At 40.7% G+C, this 19,111-nt stretch overlaps 1 protein-coding gene across 1 annotated transcript in view; it reads left to right on the forward strand.

Moving 5' to 3' along the window:
- The first annotated feature begins 2,086 nt into the window (after nt 1–2,086).
- Bend7 (BEN domain containing 7) overlaps nt 2,087–19,111 on the forward strand; it is a 119,828-nt gene continuing 102,803 nt past the window's right edge. The window contains exon 1 of the mRNA XM_023701832.1: nt 2,087–2,170. The gene's annotated coding sequence lies outside the window, so the exon portion shown is untranslated. The remainder of the gene's footprint in view (nt 2,171–19,111) is intronic.

A 19,111-nucleotide genomic window follows, 5' to 3' on the forward strand; every position in this document is an offset into this window, starting at 1 on the left:
AGAGAGAGAGAGAGAGAGAGAGAGAGAGAGAGAGAGAGAGAGAGAGAGAGAGATTGAGAGATTGTCTTTTTTTTTTTAAAGAGGGCAGCTCCTCAGGTGACAGAGCCCCGCAGATTTGTTGACGGCGTCTTTTCCAGCTGGCTGCGGGGTGGGAAGGGGCTCAGCCAGACAAGTGTCATTAAAGGAGTTCCCGAGGGGTGAACAGGTGCACACCGCACCCCGGCTGCGTGTGGGCAGGGCAGGGGCACGGGCAGCCAGCGTGGAGTCCGAGCTGGCTAGTTAGACTCTTCTTGATTTGAGTCTCAAAAAATGACGAGAACCGAAGCTCAGAGCGGTGGGGAAAGCGCCTGTCACAGCGTATTGTGTCGCCTTAGGTGAGGAGCAGGTGAGTTTTGCTGTTGTTGTTCTCAGTGTAGTGTCACAAGTCCTAGTATGCGGTTTAGATCCGACCTGTTTAGACCCATTTGAATCCACTGGAGGTCAAAGCGAAGCCACGCAGCCTCCCTGTTTTTTTCTGGGTAGTTTTATCAGGCTTTGACATCGGAGTAGCCACCCTGCAGAAGTCCCGTGTAAACTAGTGGAAATTGGAGGGCTATCCCAAAGCAATTGAATTTTCCCAGCTAAGCGGAGTAACTGAGATGTAGATCCAATAAAGCCCGCTTTGACTCGGCCTGAAAATGGTTTAATTATAGACATTTTGAAGATCTAATCATCTCTGTTTTTCCTTAGTTTGGGAACTGTTTAATGAAAGAGGCCTGAAATAGTTTATGTATTCAAAATGTTTGGGTCTTCTCTCTTTGGAAAAAGAATTCCCACAACAGTGTTGATTACTCACTTATTTGTGTTGTAGAAGCCCCCCCCCCATCTATTTCTCTCTGTGTGTGTCTCTCTATGACTACCCAGTTGGTGCTATCAGATTCATTCAGGAATGCAGCTGCTTTTGGATTGATGACTGTTAGGGAAGTAATTAGTTTATGTTAAAAGTGAGAGAGTAATTCTGTCTTTATATTCTGAGATGTTTGAGGTTAAAAAAAAAAACCTGGAGTAACTAGTAAGAAAGGAACTTTTTTTCATACATAGGGGAAATAGAAGGTTATAGAAGCCAGGTAGCCTCCATAGAGAAGTTTGTATTTTAAACTTTGACTGACATAGGAAGTTTCTTTTTAATTATTTGTTTGTTTTGAGACAAGTCTTGTTATGCAGGCCTGACTGGCCTTGAACTCACAATGTAGGCCAGACTGATCTCAAATTCACAGAAATACTCTTGTCTCAGCCTCCAGAGTACTGGGATTACAGCCATGCACCACCATGCCTGGCAACATAGAAAGATTTATTTATTTTTTTTTAAATGAAGATCTGATTCTTCTTTCTGCTCTGTAATACATTTTTTTTCCAGAAAATAAACTATTGCTTATTAAACCAATAACAGCAATTGAATAAGAAATACTCACTTGTGTAAAAATGAAAATATTCACTTTTAAATATACTATATTTGAAATAACAAGTTAGTACTTTCTATACATGCTTTGCTTAAAGCTGCTTCAAGGCCAAGATTTTGTGGGTAGACTGAGAAGGCTGAGTTCTGGATGACTCTGAAGCGTACTTTTTTTTTTTTTCCGGGACTGGGGATTGAACTCAGGGCTTGTGCTTGCCAGGGAAGCGCTTATTCCACTGAGCCATCTCCCCAGCCCCAGAAGCATACTTTTGATATGCTTATAAAAATGAGTTGTGGAGATAAATTTGGAAACCTCTGCTGGCCTATGATTTTGATGAGATCTTTCTCCTCTAAACATACTTACCGTCTCAAAGAAAAGTAGCATAATTATTGGCATCAGTGGGACAAAATTTACCATGAAAACTGTGACCAAGTATTACTGTTTTCTGAAGTCCAATTAATACTTCAAGTTCTGTACTTGAGAGCAAGCAAAGTTTCAGGGATTGTTATGGGCTGCAAATTTTGTGAATAACTACATTCTGGAAATAGATTTATAAATTATGAATTACAAATATCGGAGAGAATGGGATTTTATTGCTTATTCCTATCTTGAGGTCAGTAGAAGTCTAATTTTCGGTTTTCTCGTGCCAGATTATCACCATGAAGTATATAAGATCTCAGAATTCAGCAACGATGTTAATGGAGAGGCCAAAGAAACACAACCCATTTTTTTAGGTAGGTTCCTATGTCAATTAATTTCTCAGCAGAGCAGTGTGGCCATTTGCAGTTGGGAGGGATTTGTGAGAACGGGAAATGTCTGCCATTGCTTAATGTATGACACTCTTTTCAAGACCTTTTATTTTACAGATTGCCAATATATCCCTTATTAACATTGCTAAAAGTTGTAATTTCAGACATAAATGTTTATTAGTGTCTACACACAGTGCTAATTATCACTCACTCACGGAGCCAGATGCTGACCGTGCAGTTTCGTGGCTCTGTGCTCACCCCATTTACATTGCATATTCGCTGGCATGCTTCACTGGCAATAGTTTGTGTAATTGGGGTATTACATCTTTGACATCTGGATAACAGAAATTCAATTTCCAGGAAGCTGCTATTTGTTTGGTTTTGCTTCTGCCTTGGGTGGGCTAGAGGATTAATGTGCTGTCTTATTATAATGTCCCTTCACCTCTGTGGCCTGGTTGCTAATCCTGCCATGACAAAATTAAATTAAATCTACAGTCAAAAAGCATAAGGAAAATAAAAGCGTGATTGTCTGCCTAACCACTTCTTCATAGAGCTAGTTACCATTGAGCACCTCCTAAGCTCCTATCTTTTCTGGTTTTGTATTGCTGTCCCACCAGCATTTCTGGCTATGAAGAAGAACCCCGCCTTTCCTCCTCCTTCTTGGTTCACCTCAGGGGCAAGTGGAGTCAAAAGCAGCATCTTCCAGACCTATTGATGGTGATGTGGCACTCTGGATAGGCAGATAGTCAAGTGTTGCTGCTGCGTGCTGTGTAGTTGTGTACTTGAAGGGTCTTGGATGTGTGCTTTTGTTATCTGCAGACCAGGAACTGAAAATGAAACCATTTAGGATGTTGCCTTTAAGAGTGAACTGCCCACAGAGTCACAGTGGAGCTAGGTGGCATCAAGCCTTAACCTTGTCCATTCTAGAGGTTCTTTATCCCTGGGGGGCAGGATGAGGGTTGGGGACTGTGTGGCCAGGGTGCAGAACGTGAGAGAAGTCATGGTGAGAGTTCAGTGTGGACAAAGGCTGAGTACTCCGCTGCCTGGGCCTCCTGGTAGCATGGTTGCTGCTACTCAGACCCAGTGCCTTGGTCCTTCAGATTCACAGTCTGGAGAATACTGTGCTTCACTAGGATCTCTGTCTTACTTTGAAGGAAAAAAAGGTGGGTTGCAAAGGACTGGGAAGAAGTGGAATAGATACAGACATGAAATAGTCTGAAACATCAGCATTTCTTGTATGAATAGGTACAGAAGGCCCCAGGGTCTTTCCATTGAGGGGAAGACCATGACCAAGGCTAGCGCCACTCTCAAACACCTGTGGACTGTTCAGAGAACTAGAAAGGCCAGATGGTGAATACTTAAGTGAATTACTATGGCCCAGAAAGAAGTCAGGAATTATATACTTCTCAGTTCCCTAACCTTGGCCAGTTGAATTCTCTGTAAGTACCACTTGATTTAGCCATTTGAAGTGAAGAATTTTCCTTCTAGTAGGAAATTTATGTTGATTATACGAATGAAACATCATGTCCTTGATTTAGTTCACCAGTGACGGCCTGCTCCAAGCTTCCTATCCTGTGTATAAAAAGAATAGCAAAAACACAAGAGGAAGTGAATTTTGAAGGGGAAAAAGGGGAGAATGAGGAACAAGAGTGTACTAGGGCTTGCTCAGGATTGAGTAGAGTACAAAGCCTCAAAGATAACCACTGCTCTCCTGTTTCCTGTATGGTTTGCGGAAGATAATATGATAATATCAAGATGAGATCGGCTTAGGATTTACTTTCTTTTTTTCACAGGAGTGGGGCTCCACTTTTATAGTAGTGAGTTAGAAAGAATGAGCAGCCTGCTCATTCTTTGCCTCTGCCTTGGGTGTAAGATATGGTTCCCAGGAAACAGTTTTCTTTTGTGATCTTCAGGGCAATTAAAAAAAAATAATGGAAGTCATTATGTAAACAGGATTTCTAGAACAATTGGAAATATTAATAATATGTCAAATGAAGAATTTTGTTATTGAAAGTGTTATAAATTATAGATCATAATTTATAATAATTATTAAAGCAGATTTAAATGAGATTCATGTTGTAAGTTGCTAGTATGTTCATAATATTATTTATGGTTTGAAGCATATGGCATCTAGGAAAAAGTTTGATACCATGATATCAGGCAGTGTTTCACTTGTGTCAATAGCATTGGCCCCCATCGTGTTAAAGAGGACTTTCTGCATTCAAACATATATGTTATCTTTGACACTCTGCATCTTTAAGATTAAAGTTCATGTCCCAAGGAAGAGGAGAGTACTGCAGGATTTAGCAGAGATTCCTACATCAGATTTTCTCTGGAATATTTTTAGGCTGCTAAGCAAGGTAGTACATTCAAGATAGTAGGTAGCTTGGTAGAATAAATGGCTTTGGGAATTAATCACACATTTTAAATTTAATAAGGTCAAAAGAGGGAATTTTACCTCATGGATGTTGACTTTCTTGGACTGGTTTGATGGAACTACAGTAAAAATTTGAGCACTGTTTGGAGGAAAACAATTAATTTGCTCAATTCAGCAAGTATTTTTGTGAAAAAAATATGCTAACTCAACACTTTTCTGATGTAGGAATGAGATCTGAAGTGGATAGGACAGGGAGCCTACTCTCAGTGACTGAAATCTAGTGGGGAGAGAATGAGATTCAGAAAGCAGGCAGCATTATACAGAAATCATCACTACAGTTTGAGCTCAGTGTGCAAGACTATGAGCTGAGTCCTTTATGTGAATTGTCTCACTTACTCCAGCAGCAAATCTGTCACAGGGTCATTATCATGTTGCAGATAAGGCATAGAGATATTAGAGTGACCTGGCACAGGTTACTCAGTAGTACAACCATAACCAGGATCCCAGTATTGGTCCACGTGAGTTTTAAACTCTCTACATCCCTCTGTGTGAACATTTATTCAGCAACATTCATGAATAAACAGTGAAGAAGCAGAAATAAGAGTTGGAATCCCAGTCTTTCATCCTACTAGGAACTTTGCAAAGACAAGACCTTAAACTGCAGGAAAGACTTGGTCAGACAGAAAATCCCTGGTAGGAAGAGTGTGGACCAAGGTGGAGTGATAAGTGTAGGTGTAATTAGACTTTGAGTGAATGTTATTATACTTTATAGTTACAACACACTGTTATCTGTGATATCTCATGGGATTTTTACAATGTACCTGTGAGGTACTTAGGGTGGTTACTGTTATTTCTGTAGTAATGAGGATGAAGTGACTTGGGTTTGACCAGTGGAACATGCAGTAAACCCAGGTCTCCTGTCCAAACATCCCTTCTCCCTATGTTGAGGCAGACAAACTTGGGTCATTGAAGACACCTTAGCTGGTAAGAAGGCACTTTTTGAAAAAAATATTTTTATGAGGTAATTTATCATTTATAGTAATAAAACAAGCATTAATTTCTCTTTTGTACATTGTATTTTGGGTTAGATTTACTATTATAACATGCATTTGAAATATGTCTATTTTTCGGTTATTTAATTCTCATTTATTCACTTAGCAAGTATTTTTTGAGCTCCAATTATACACATTCCAAGCCCTGTCCTGATGGTTTAGAATATTCAGTTTGGTTTTACAACTTTTAGTAAATGAGGCCTGTGTTGTGGTAGCTATGCCAGTTGAGCATAGTCAAGATCTCTTACCTTGAGTCTCTTTTCAGTGGCTTTCTTGATGATTGCTATCCCTTGAAGGTCCCCAAAATCTCTCTAAAGGGAACATTTTTAGACACCTTTACAAGTCTGGGGGTTGACCTCTTACTGCTGTGGTACTCCCTGGACAGCTGGGTAGCCCTGTGTGGAACAGGGTACTCTTTGATTAGGGTCTGGTGGCCTGTGTCCTACCTTCTCCTGAGAGGAAGTAGATGCTGATGATGCTACCTAGGGTATGATTCCAGCAGTAGAAACAAGCCTAGAAAGGGGAGGACTAGGAAGGCCTAGAGAGGAGTACAAGGTAGAGCCTTAGAATTTCATCATTCAGAAACAAGAGGCTTTCATTTCTGTTCCTCCTCCTGTCCACTCCACTCTCAGCTCTAGCCCCACCATATCCTTGTATCACTTTCTTTTTTTTTTTAGCAGGGATCAAATTCCGGACCTTGTGCTTGCCAGCCAGGCACTTAAGCCACTGAACTATCTTCCCAGGCACACCCCTTCTTGTCCTTTTACAAATATAAGGACTCCCCTTTTATGGTGGCAGAGTTATGGGGGCAAAAAAAAAAAAAACCTACGAGTGTTTCTTAGGATTAGGAATGTGGCCAGTGTATGTGTCATTTGTTGAGAGCTTGCTGTTAAGAACTTGTAAATGTTACCTGTCTTTTTAGTTGTCCCAGAAAAGGTATTGTCATTGCCACCGTATAAACGAAGTATTAGAGGAGTTCACATGGTTGCTTAGATCTGCCTCTCCAAAAGCATATCCTCATTCTGTGATGAGTTTTGTTCCAGTACATTCCCATGTGGAATGCTTAGCATTGATAGAAGATGAAGAGGAGTGGAGCTACTTCAAGAATGGCACCTTACACACCCCTTCATCCTTCATCCTCTGCAACCTGTTAGTGTACCATATTCCTGATTTTAAGACCCCAGTTCACCATGATCTTTAGTTGCATGCATGACTAGATTGTAGGTCAAAAAGTCGCTTTAAAAACAATTGCAGGCACAAAGTTTAGAGAACCTCTTGAGGAAGCATAATTATGGCTTCTTTGAGTCTCTGTGTGCATGCAAATGTGTCTCAGTACTATGACTGCAGATGTGCCATCTTAATGTCTCTGGCTGCCCTGAATTTGGAAGGCACAGTAGTCAGGCCTATGCCTATCTGACTACATTTGTTTGTCCTGAGGTGACTCCTGCAGCTACACAAGGAGGTGGGTGCTGTATCTAGTTTTTGTTTTACAAATGGGTTGCCCCTGGCCATGTAGGGCTAAAGCCCTTGACCACAGGACCAGATCTCCCAAAGTCTGGTTCTGGGATCCTTTCTTCATATCATCATATCCTTGGCTCCCCTCTCTCCACATGGGCTGAACTTACTCATAACTCCTCTTTCCTTGCCTGGACTCCTCTTCCTCTGCCTGAACTCTAGACTCATTTTGCATCCCATCACTGTTGTTTGGGATCTGTAGTCTGACTTACCTGTATCTGTCTATCTCTGAGGGTATAATACTCTTCCTTGGTCAGTTGACTTGCCTAGTTGTTGGGAACACCTCAGGCAGGAGGAGGGAGTGGGCAGAAGCTTCCAGCTGAGAAACCCAGGACCCACTAGGGAAGCAAGGGGATGAGGTTTGTCCCCATCTCCTGTGCACCAAGTACTTCCTGTACCGCACCTCTTTGAACCTACACTACTTCTGAGAAAATAACTAGTCCCATTTTTAGATGAAAAAAAATGGGTGTGTAGAGAAGTTAATTTGTGTGGAGTTATACAGAGAGCTGGTGGATAAGAGCCTGAGTTTGGACAATCTGGCCACATTCTTTCCACTTGACCGTGGTGCCTGGGAGGAGGCACAGCATGTTGTCCTCTTTCTGTGTGCTGTTTCCTGCCTCTCTTTCACTTCTTAACTCCCTTTCCCCACAACAGAAGAATGTGCTTGTGTCAAAGTGGTCTCATCCTTCTCTCCTACAGTGCTTTCCAGTCTCCTCTCTGCATCTCCCCAAGGCCACTTCTCCATTTTCCAGCTCTGTCCTGTTCCAGTTCCAAGATCACCTAGAAAATTCAGTTCCAAGATCACCTAGAGTGGTATCCCCTTTCAACTGATAGCATAGTAAAGTTACATTTAGTTAGAAAACCTTGGTTTGATCTCAGGTTAACAATTTATAACATCCTGGAAAAAACTCTCCAATGATTTTTTTTATGTTCTCTAATAGTACAATAATGTTAAGACAGACTACCTTACTCAGTTCTTCTGTAGTGTATAGGAAATCTTGCACTGTAACGCTCTTTTTCAAAATGGGAAATGGTACCATCTTATTATGCCCTTCTTCCTTCTTCCAAATTAGAAGTTCTCTTTTCTTCTGAACATTTGAGTACTAAATAATAGCATCATTCTTCTGGTATTTACCATGCACTATATAATATTTACTTATTTTTGTGCTTGGCTTTACTGTGCTCCAGGTCACCCTGTGAACACTCCCCATCCCTTCTTTACAGTTGCCACATTGAATCGTGCTTGTTTATTTGCACCGTCTCTCCTAATCTCTCCTAATGCAGATCGTCAGATCCTAGAGGGCAAGTGTGGCCTGGATTCTTTTTTGGATCCTCAGGAGCACTTAGCATGGGGTTGTTTTTATAATGATACTCAACAGAGAGCTGCATAAACATTGGTTATTTAAATATGTGACTACTAGAAAGTGTTGTATTGGAACCTGAAAATTTGTCTTAAAATGTACTATATTGAAACTTGGAGACATTCTGTGATCCAAGCTGAAATACATCTCACTAAACTCAAAGCTTTTATAATGTACTAGAATAGGAATTAATTATTTCTGATGCTGAACTACAAGTGGAAATTTTTTCTTTTTAAAATCTAAAAGGGATCAAAAAAGAAGAAAAGCTTATCTATGAAAGCCTACGACATGTTGAAAACCAAATCATAAGATTACATGTGTTGTACTCAGTGTGCTCCCCAAATACTTGTATGGTTTTGCAGAGGTGCCTGAGATAAACAGACCCATCAAAAAATGCAGGTTGAAATGAAATAAAGTAAAATTTAAAAAAAATGCAGGTTGACACTGTCTAGTTCTCAGAATCCATGTGAAGCAAGTTTTTAAATTGTTTAAGAGAATAAAGCCAAACATTAACCAGTCCCAACAATAAACAAAACCTTAGCAACTGTCATATTTGAGGAGGGGGACCAACCCCTGCATATAACTGCTCAAGTTACACCTACCCAGGGGTCCCTTATGAGGGGCCAGTGGCCTGACATCCAGTCTGATATGCTCCCAAGATCTGTGGTAGGGAGCATCTGTCTTGAGGAGAAATTGCCTCTTTTTGTTTCTTAGGAAGGCTTTGTGTATTTCAGTAACTGTTTCGAAGTGAGAAGTATCAAAATATATTGTGATCTTTTACTTTTCCTATAATGATAATGACTCAGTTATCTGAATGAATGTCCAAGAAGGGTAGAGTCTAAAGAGACGTATTGACAGTTTAGACTTTTGGTTCCCAGGGAAATATGATTTTAGTGTAGAAGAAAATAATATGGCCATCTATAGGAAAAAATAAAGGTTGTGGAACAGTGTATTATAGATCTCAAAGTTAAAAACAGACCCAGGACACTAACACAGGAAGACTGTTCTTTTAAGTAAAAGATTTGGGAAAACAACCTGGGGAGGGATACATCAGCATTCATGGGGGAACTGGCCTGGGGAACAGGCAGAAGCCTGAGGGCACAGCATCCTCCAGGGATACCTTTTGGTTCCTTTCAGGATTGTGCGCAGCTTGCAGCTTGCAGCTTGCGTGGCTGCTCTGCCTAGAACTGTGCGTCATCCCTTGATTTCAGCTTAGGTCTCACACTCAGCATGACAGCTGAGGCCTTGTATGAACAGCTTGTCTTCTCCCAACTTACTCTTTTTCAGTCTTTTTTTTTTTTGGTGGAACCACGGATTGAACTCGGGCCCTTGTGCTTGCCAGGCAAGCACTTATTCTACTGAGCCATCTCCTTGGCCCCTCTTTTTCAATCTTTAAAAAAAAAAAATTATTTATTTGGTACAGAGTCTCACTACATAGCTCAGACTAATAGTGATCCTCCTGTTTTTAGCTTCCCCAGTGCTGGGATTACAGGTGTACACCACCACACTTGGTTTTGGTGGCTGGTTCAGTGTGGGGCCAGCGCAGCATGTGGTACTGCGGATTGAACCTGGGTGCTTGCTCTTGCCAGACAGGCGCTTAGACCACCAAGCTATCTCCCCAGCCTCCAACTTACTCTTGACGCTTCCCTTCTCAGGCTGGGCACAGCTGTGTCTGAATACTCTTCATTCCCTAGTGGCCTTGCTTGCCTACATTGTGGGGATGCACTTTCTCTCCTCACCTACTGCGTGGCCCCCTCCTCAGCATGTAATTTCACTCTGCCTGATGTTTTCCCTGTCCTCCCTCTTTGCCTGGTCCTTCTCACCCATGCAGACTCCAGTATGATAAACTTCCTCCAGGAAGGCATCACAGATCCTGGCCTTTGTGCACTGTGCTGTGCATATCCCTGTCACAGCAAAGCATTCTTCATTGGCTTCCATGTTCCCCACAGAAGCGTAAACTCCCTAAGAAATCTCTGTATCCCCATTTCCCAGAAATGTGCTACTCACAGATCCAGTGTCAATGAGTGCTTGGTGAATGCATGAAAGAAGATTGAATATAAAGTAAAATCAGCCAGTTCACAACTTTATTGTTTAGCTCTCTGTCTCTGCCCTGGCTTAGCTGCAGAAATTTATACTCCTTTCTTAGTAGCTTACTGGACCTCACATACCAGGAGTAAAATATGTCAACATCTTTTAGAGATAGAGTAGCTGTTACCATGTATGTTTTCTTTTTCTTTGGTTAATAATTCTCTTCCCTTTTTAATCCCTTCTGTGAGTTAGGATGCACTATAGTGCCCATGCATGTAAACCAACCTCCACCACAGGACCTTGCACAATCAAACTGCACAGTGTGAAGGCACCGCCGAAATACTGGGACCTCAGCATGTAAACTGCTGGTCCTTTGGCCCAGAGTAACCTCTACTGCCCTGTCTCTGTGGCTGTCCTTTATTTATTCTTCTAGGTTCAACTCAAGTTCCCTCAGGACAAGACTTCTTAACTATTTTTGAGTAAATGAGGAAATGCCATGTTAAAACATCTTAAAGTATCATTACCACTGGTTATCAGCTGATCTGAGTGGGACCGTGCTTTGAATTGAGACTGCTTTCTCTTGTAGGATTGCCCCATAGCAGCAATGCATGAGGTCATCATCTGACCCTTGAAATGTTGGTGCCAGTATAAATATCAGTAGCACCTCATTGAACATGGTGACAACGCCAGATGCCCCCTATTTGTGTAGCACAGACCTTGCAGCAGTGATTGTAGGGCAAGTCATCTGTGGACAGTTTTACCTTGGGTGTGCATGGTGCTTACCACTGGGGGTATGTTCCAAAAGATTTGTTATTAGGCAAGTTTGTCACTGTGCAAATGCTCTTTGAGTGTGTTTGCAAAAAACTAAGACTGGTATGATGTTCCCATATAATTATCTTTTAAAAATTAAATTTCTGTTCTATTATCTTACGGGCCCACCCTTGGATATGTACTCCATGGTTGACAATTATATCGTGTGACACCTATGTTCCATTGCCATTGACTACCCTCTTTTCCCCTCGTACGTGTCTCTCCATCCTGTGTCTATCTCACAAATGAAAGGCTGTGATGAACCAGTTCAGTTGCCAGGCTGTGACTAGAAGAAAGAGATCAAGGGCACATTCCACTAATGGGCAGCTTACTGTACCTCCTTTCTATACAAAGGACAGCTTATTACGTGCATACTTGACAATATATTTTTAAATAATTAGATTTTAGATTTTCTTTCAGTTGTCCAGATGATCAGTATCCTTATAAATAAGAATTCTTATAATTGTTCTCTTAGCATTACTTTTACTTTTCAAATATGTACAAATATACTGTGTTATTTGAATTCCAAGGGTTTTACAATGTTTCTTACTAAGAAATCAAATTTTATATCTGAAAGGTTAATGGGGAAAACTAATTATGCTATCTGGTAACCAAATGTGTGATGAGACATTTGTCTCTGTAATTAATAGCAAGGAACTTTTATAGTTTCATAAAACCGAATGCAGCATAGAGTATTCTGTGAGCATTTGTTTGGATGAGGTGTCCAAAACAGAAATGTTTATGGATGATATAAAGTTGAACTGAAATGTAATGCAGGTGTCTGTGCATCTTACAGCATTTCTCATTGTTGAAATGGAAGCCAGAAGATTAATAACTTTACTTTGTCATGATAAAATAAGTAATATGTTCTTGGAACAGTGGTACAGTACATAAGTTACTCAGTAATTCCAAGAATTTATTCTGTTCCAGGAATAATATCTTTAACAATTTATTTTTACAGAAAAAGTTGATGCAACATAATAGACTTTGAAGTTGCCTGTATGGTTAATGGAATTATATCTCAAGTATGACTTTACACCTACCTGTAAGATGTAAAGAACCCTACAGAAATACAAGGTTAAGGTACAGCTTAAAAGCAAAAAGTCAGGAGATGCAGAAGTTAAGGTTTTTCAGTTAATATTAACTCATTCTCTTTGCACATATATAATTTTTCGATTACTAGCAAGACTTTAATGGGTACCTTAATATGCATCACATGAAATATGGTTGAGGAGTTGCTGCTGCAGGAGTGTTAACTTTAACATTTCTTGATACATTCATTGTTCCACCTTCTAGCTTTCTGGAAGGGAGCTGGTGCTGCAGCAGAGTGAGGCTGAGTGGCCTCATGAGGCTTGGCTTCTCCAGGTTTACTCTGGTCATTCTGGGCAAGCAGCTTAACCTTGTCCTTTGTTAAGTAGGGGAAACTATTCCACATCTATAATATTACATGAACTGCGGAGAAGATACAAATGAGATATGTTCCATGGGAAAAGCTTTCATAAGCCCTTGAGTGGCACCAGTAATTGAGTGGTGTCAAATAGTATCTGCTTCCCATCCCCCTCTCAATTCCATGAAAAGAACATTTTTTTTCAAGGATGCCACAGATGGGTGCAGCTTTTTGCAATTGTAGCTTCTAGCCTACCTTTTACTAGAATGTATTTATTTTAGTATTCATTTTGTAGCAACTATTAAATAGCAGTTAGTATTAGGCTAGGAGATTTAAAATCCTACAAGGTGTGATAAGGGAAGGGAAGGATTCCATGAGAACTCACAATAGGGATGTCTGTCCAAGCCTGAGGAGTTACAGATCATGACCTTTGAAAAAATGACAAGTAGGCTGAGACCAAAGATCAGACTGAGTGTGCTGAAGATGCAGAGGGGGCAGTTTGTGTGGAAGCTGGCATAAAAGAGCATTTCTGAAGGCCTTCATTGTAGCTAAAACAGGAGGGCCTATGGTTGTACATGTCAGCTTCTAATTGGATTTTGACTGACTTGTTCTGAAGTGAGACCTGCATACTGGTATTTTTAAAAACTTGCTCCAGTGATTCTAATATGTAGCCAAACCTGAAAGTCCCAACCATAGAACAGAGAGAGATATGGGCAGAGCCAAGACTGAAGAAGTGGGCAAGGGACTCAGATGTGGAGGCCAGGGAATCATGCTGAGGAGCTGGGGTTTTAGCCTAAGATTATTGGCATTCTAAGGTACATGAAAGAATTAGCTTCAGGATGGAGTAGATTAGAGGGAAGCGTAGGGCTTTGGAAGTAAGCCCCATCAAGTGGTGATGGGATGGAGCTGGTGGTAGAGAGAAGAGGAAAAGTTCTAAAGTAATTCAGAAATTATAAGAAACAGGACTTAATCGATTTGCTGTAGGAAGGAGGAGAGTAGAACTGACTCTCAGATTTCTGGTTGGGACAGAGTTGGTTCCATTTACCAAAACTTGGAGATGAGAATAGTCACAGTACATCTTTAGATATGATTTTCAAATATGCAAGTGATGTCCAGTAAGCAATTGGGTGTATGGATCTGGAGTCCCAAACTGGGGTCTGGGCTTGCGTACTTGCCTATAGATGGTTACTTGAATCAGGTGAGACCCAGAAAGTAGATCCAGAAGGAATATGGAGGGTAAGAAGATGCCCAGGTTAGTATCCTCAGATACTAGGACACAGAAGGCAGTGTTTTTCATGTGTGTGGTTGTGACCCATTATAGGCCATGATGTCAAGTCTAGTGGATTGTTGTTGCTGCCAGTACTACTATAATAAAAAAGAAACAGAAAATAGCAGAGTTCATCAGTATAAGGATAATTTCATGCTCACAGTTATATGCATGATACTCATACATTATGCGTGTCCTAGGTCCTCATGAAGAAGGGATATTTTTTTTTCTGTGAACTATGGTTAGAAGCTACTGACTTAAGCTACCATTCCCCACTAGTCTCACTCAGGGAAGGTAGTTATCCTCCAGGTACTTTAGACCCAAAGTTACCTGAGTTCCCCAAGATCCTTGGAAGAAAGAAGTGTTACAAATGACCAGTATTTCATCAACATTAATATTAATATTATTTACAGCAAAGGTGAAACTATGCAAGTTCATATGTTTCTTAAACAGCAATATTCCAAAATTTAAGTGACTAAAAAGCAATACTAATAACATGTTCATATTTAATTGATCCATGATGTAGACAGGTATGTAAATTAGCATCTCAGGAAGGAAGACAGACTTGCACTTGTGTGTTAGGCCTGTGTTAAAAGTTTTCTTTGTAGCGGATCAGAGGATCAGCATTTCAAATCATATACCTTTTGGGTATCTTGGGGACACTGGGGAGATAGCTCAGTAGAATAAGTACTTGCCTGGCAAGTGCAAGGGCTTGAGTTCAATCCCCGGTTCCGCAAAAAAAAAAAAAAAAAAGCGTATCTCTTTTCAAACAGCAAATTATGAATATTTTATCTCTTATTGAATGAAGTCAAGATTTTGGTTATATTACTATGGAACCTCAGAAACAGCTCTCAATCTGCAGTCTTGTATTTTTCCCGTGTTTTGCCAGTCTTGAAAGGTGTTAGCTATATATTTCATAGAATCACAAACACAAATTCATATTCTACATTTGGTTTTGTAGAGCTAACAAGATTTAAATGAATGAAATTTCCAATTTATTTATTTATCTTTGTACTTTTAGGAAAGGGTCTATAGGGTGTTCAGGGTCTCACTACTAGATCAGACTCATAGTGATCCACCTGTTTACAGTCTCCCAAGAGGTGGGATTACAGGTGTACCACCATGCCCAGTCTCAATGGCTGTCTCAGTGTGCCCTGGAGGTGGGGCCGGCATGGCAGGCCTGGGGATGGAACCCCAGGACCCTGTGCCTGCTTGCAGGCACTTTAATCCGCTAAGCTATTTGGCTGGCCCTTGAAATTTTCAATTTAAAAGAAAATTTTTGAGCCTTATTCTTCTGGTGTGGAGCAGTGTGACTGAGAGAGAATCCATCAGGTGAATCCATAAAGGTGATGCGTGAAGCCCTGGGTTCCATCCCTAGCCCCACAAGAAGATGGGGAAAAAGAAAAAAGAAAAAAAAAAAAAACCCACAAGGTGGCTTGGGCTAGTGATCCCATGGCTGCTACTGTGTGTGCTTACTTAACTAGGTGGTGCAGGTGCTATTATGTCCTGTGTCTACATGTCCCCTTAAAGCCTCATGCAGTCACAGGGCTTTTTTAGATGTGGGTGGAATCTAGGGTATGTGATGCTCGGATTAAGGATGTGTGATTACTAAATCAGTCCGCTGATTGATTTGGCATAGTTCTGGCTAGGACTAAGGGTGTGAGTGCTACACCCTCCATAGGGCAGGTAGCTTGCATAGAGTATAAGGGACAGAAAGAATTTTGTTGCTTGCTTGCTTGCTTTTGCTGTCTTGTGTTGCCATGAACTGTTTCTCCTCTGGGATGCCCCTCTGCCATGCCACCCTGCCTTAGAGCCAGCTAATCATGGACTGAGACCTCTGCATCCTGTGAGCTAAATGAACCTTTCTCCCTCTAATTTTGGTTGTCAGGTATTTTATCTCAGCAGCAAGAAAGAAGTAACTAAGACAGGCACTAAGTAGTTCATAAAGCACCTATCATGGCCTGGCAGCTCCTTGGACAGCACATGGCTTGATTGTCTCATGAATGGAGTAGCTTTTGACTTTCAGTTACTCACAGGAGCAGGTCAGTATCGTACTGATGTGCATGGGCCTAAGAGCTTGTGCGCCCTGTTCTGTACCCTGTAGCCTCTGTTTTCTTCTGGGTAAAATGTATACATCAATATTGGAAACTTCATTTGTTATCAGGAGGAAGTATAGGTAGACTGCTGGAGACATAGTAAGTGCTCTATCATTGGTAACTTTACCATTTTTGCCCCTGAATACATCCAAATTCTTTTTTAAAAGCATACCACTTACAAAGACTTTCTAAAGATGATCTTAGATCTGTCCAGTCACTCGTTAGTCATTTCTTTCCAATGTCATCAAAATGTTTTTATAGCTAAAGCTGACACTACCAATTGCTTGATACCTAGCTTTAGTACCTTAGGGAAAAAATTCACCTTTTTCTGGATTTTTTTTTTAAAGTGAGCTAGGCATGATGGCACATGCCTATAATCCTAGCACTCTGGTAAGCTGAACAGGAGAATATAAGTTCAATACCAGTCTAGGCAAGTGAGTGATTTAGGAAGACTGTCTGAAAATGAAAAATGAAGGGGTGGAGATGTAGCTTAGTGTGAAGGCCCAAGGTTCAATTCCTAGTACTGCCAAAAAAAAAAAAAAAAGGAAGGAAGCAAGGAAGCAAGGAAGCAAGGAAGCAAGGAAGCAAGGAAGGAGGAAGGAAGGAAGGAAGGAAGGAAGGAAGGAAGGAAGGAAGGAAAAAAAGGAAGGAAGGAAAAAAAGGAAGGAAGGAAGGAGAAAGAAACCATTTTAAAAGTTAAAATTATAAAGTTGAGAACAAAGTATAAGGTGAAAAAGGAAAAGATGCCATCTCAGTCACACTGTGTTGCAAATCTCTTCACCTAATTGATCTCCACTTATTTCATGTATATTGAGAACCTTCTTTGAGCCAGGCAGGCTTAGGCCAGGACTATCTACAAATGGATGAGGTCATGATCTCACCCTTTCCAGAGTTCACAGTTTATCTTGTATATACTTCAAAATTACCACATAAGTGTCTGCTTCATTCTTTTCAGATGTATAATAAGTATCATTTCATTTTATTGATATGCCATAATTATTGAATATTTTGCTGAGAGGTGTCTGTTTCCAGTGTTGCCGTAGTGAAATGACACTGCATGACTTTTGTGCATGTGGGGTACTTATGAGAATGGTTCTATAGGATAAATCTATAATGTTTGCCAAATAAAGGGTAAAGAATTTCATGTTAATTTGCATTACATTAATATCTAAAGATATGAGATTTAATATATTTATCGATCATTTATTTATTAATCTTATAGGTTGCGTGTTTGTGTCCTTTGCTCTGTTTTTCATTGTTCATAATCACCTTTATTCATGTGTAAAACATCTTCCATATTTTGGGAATTTTGATTATTATTGAGCATTAGTTGAAGTGCTAGTTTCAAACATAGGTGCTTAATGGTAGATTGAATTTCTCACCAGAGGAAGTTTGAATGGCTATGCTGTATTTACTCTAAGACTTCATTTTGGGGCCGGGGATGTAGCTCAGCAGCATAGTACCTGCCTGATAAGCACAAGGTCCTAAGTTCAATTCCCAGTACCAAAAAAACCCCACCTCATTTTCCATGATGTGAGAACATTTAGGGGAGATGTAAGTCAATAAAGTCTTGGACTTGCTTGGGTAGCTCTAATCATGCCATATCACTCTTACAAAAACCTTTTTTGATTTCCTTACACTTTCAGGATCCTTTTGTTTTTCACTCTGTCCCATTCCTTCCTTGACTGCAACTAAATTAGAATATTCACAGTTGCCCACTTGGTTTTCCTCTGCCCTATCCTCATTCAATGCAATTCCCTCTTCTCCTCCCCAGAGTACCCATGAAGCACTAGCACCCTTCATTGGTCATCTCAGATCTTACATCCTTATGAAGCTGACTAATCTTCCCAGCATAACCTCTTCCTCTTCCTAGTTCTTTTTTCTTCTTTTTTTTATACATTTAGTACAAGGTCTACAGGGTCTCACTACACAGATCTGACTCATAGTGATCCTCCTGTTTTAAGCCTCCCAAGTGCTGGGATTACTCTTCCTAGTTCTTGAAACTCTGCCCCTTATTCAGTGTCTAGGGTGTTTATTGGTTTATCGGTTCTGTTCTGGACACTGTAAATGTATTCCTGGAATTGCAGCTTGGGATGGTGCAAAGCCTGATTTATAGCTATCATCCTTCCCTGTGTGAGGCCCCCTTCCACTGACCCTGTGCTAATGCAGATGAGTAAGTGGATGTAGGGTTGTTGTGGAGTCCATGGGAAGTTGCACATCTTGCTAGTGGATAGTTGTTTTGAAGTTAAACACAGAAATAATATAGTATAACAATTGCATTTATGATGAAACATAGAACATCAAAGAAAATGATTTTTTTATTCCCTTCCTAGAACTTTGCCCCAAAGTTTCTCAAAGGTGTTTGTTGTTTGTCTTCTGGAGTTCTCTGAGGGAAGAGTTTAAGCAGCAGCATGGTAGCCCATTTTGAGCTCAGTTCTTGCTTTGCTTCAGGTATTCCTTTGCTCATCCTAACCCCTAATGCTAGCATCATCCCTGTTGCTTTGTTCTTTGAAGGTCTGTTTTCCATGGCATTCTTTTGAGACGTGTACTGGCTTCCCAGTCCTCTGCTGTGATTAGAAAGTGCCCCTGTATCCTGCCTGGACTTTGTGGTTGACCATACTATTAAGGTTGCCCCCCTTCCATTATAAGAGGGGTATTGCATTCTTGTGTTTTGTACATTCATTTCTTCTTCCATCCTGAGCCTTAAATTGCTGAAGGCAAGAGACTGTGTCTTTTTTTTTTTCTTAACATATTTAGTACAGGGTCTACAAGGTCTCTTTACACAGATTACGTGTAGTGATCCTTCTATTTTCAGCCTCCCAAGTGCTGGGATTTCAGGTGCATGCCACCACGCCCAGTCTTAATCACCGTCTCAGCCTGCCCTGGGGGAGGGCGGGGCCGGCACGACTCACTGGGGATCGAACCCTGGTCCCTGAACCTGCCTAAGCAGTTGCTTTAGTCCACTGAGCTATTTGGCCAGCCCAAGAGACTATCTTTTAAAAAAATATATTTTTCATAGGTTTTTTTTTTTTT

This window comes from Octodon degus, unplaced genomic scaffold (genome assembly GCF_000260255.1).
Source record: "Octodon degus isolate 3935 unplaced genomic scaffold, OctDeg1.0 scaffold00141, whole genome shotgun sequence".
Lineage (NCBI taxonomy): Eukaryota > Metazoa > Chordata > Mammalia > Rodentia > Octodontidae > Octodon > Octodon degus.